This window comes from Mandrillus leucophaeus, unplaced genomic scaffold, assembly GCF_000951045.1.
Source record: "Mandrillus leucophaeus isolate KB7577 unplaced genomic scaffold, Mleu.le_1.0 Scaffold255, whole genome shotgun sequence".
Classification (NCBI taxonomy): Eukaryota; Metazoa; Chordata; class Mammalia; order Primates; family Cercopithecidae; genus Mandrillus; species Mandrillus leucophaeus.
Genome location: NW_012102643.1, coordinates 2,448,293 through 2,449,688, shown reverse-complemented (window position 1 = coordinate 2,449,688; position 1,396 = coordinate 2,448,293). Strand labels below are relative to the sequence as shown.

The following is a 1,396-nucleotide window of genomic DNA, read 5'->3' as shown; positions in this document are numbered from 1 at the left end:
ACACACACACACACACACACACATACATATATGATTGATATTTAAATTTGTAGACTTTGAGTAAAAGAGATTACCCTTCATGATGCAGGTGGGCCTCATCCAATCAGTTGAAAGCCTTAAGAGGAAACAGACTGAGGTCCCACAGAGGAAGGAGGCATTCTGACTCCAGACTGCCTTTGAACTCAAAACTGCAACATCACCTCTTTCCTGAATCTCCAGCCTGCGAGCATGCCCTGCAAATTTCAGATTTGTCCATCCCTACAATCACACAAGCCAATTCTCTAACATTGGTTTTGTTTCATTGGTTCTGTTCCTCTGGAGTACCCTAATACATAGACTTTAAGACAAAAATTATAACTAGAAGTACATTTTAAAAAAAGAAAAGACAGATTTATTCAGCACATGGTCAGACATTTAGCAATCAACAGCACAGGTGCAACAAAAAAAAAAATCTACATTAAAACCCTTTGTTGGAATGCTTTATACTTTCCACAGAACAGAAACTAAAAAAACATGTTATTCAATTAGTCACAAATACAGTCCTCGAGTTTTTTGCCCATACACATGAATATTTGTCTAAAGCATGTCTTCTTTGTAGCAGCTAGGCCCTGCCACCACTGTGCTTGGCTACATTCACAGATCTGTTGTAACCTGTGGCTTCCCTGTCACTTCTCTGGCTCTCCTCTCCTGCTAAGCTTTGTTTCCTAGAAGTAATTAAAATCTTCTGCCACGGTCATAGCTACTACTGCTACTGGAACCTCCATGGCCACCTTGGTTTTGTGGTTTGGCAAAGTATTGGCCTCCACCACCATAGGGGTCAGAGCTTCTGCCTCCAAAGTTGCCTCCCTTCATGAATCCAAAATTTGAAGACTGATTGTTGTAATTGCCAAAATCATTGTAGCTTCCACTACCTCCAAAATTGCTTCCGTCATTACCAAATCCATTACAGCCATCCCCATTGCCACCATATCCACCACCACCATGCCTGCCACCAAAGCCACCACAACCACTGAAGTTTCCTCCACGACCAAAGTTGTCATTCCCACTAAAGCCACCTCCAAGACCACCACCAAAGTTTCCAGAACCACTTCAAACTCTTTGGCTAGATGAAGCACTACCCATCTCTTGCTTCAACTGAGCTTTCCTAACTTCACAGTTGTGGTTATTCACAGTATTGTAATTTTTTTTTTTTTTTTTTTTTTTTGAGATGGAGTCTCACTTTGTCACCTAGGCCGGAGTACAGTGGCCAGCCTCCGTCTCCCAGGTTCCAACGATTCTCCTGCCTCAGCCTCCCAAGTAGCCAGGATTACAGGCACATACCACCATGCCCAGCTAATTTTTGTATTTTTAGTAGAGACAGGTTTTCACCATGTTGGCCAGGTGGGTCTTGAACTCC

At 42.6% G+C, this 1,396-nt stretch overlaps 1 pseudogene; it reads right to left on the bottom strand.

Annotated features, from left to right (window-relative positions):
* Nucleotides 1-714: 714 nt before the first annotated feature.
* LOC105542307 lies at nt 715-1,173 on the bottom strand (annotated as a pseudogene).
* Nucleotides 1,174-1,396: the final 223 nt, after the last annotated feature.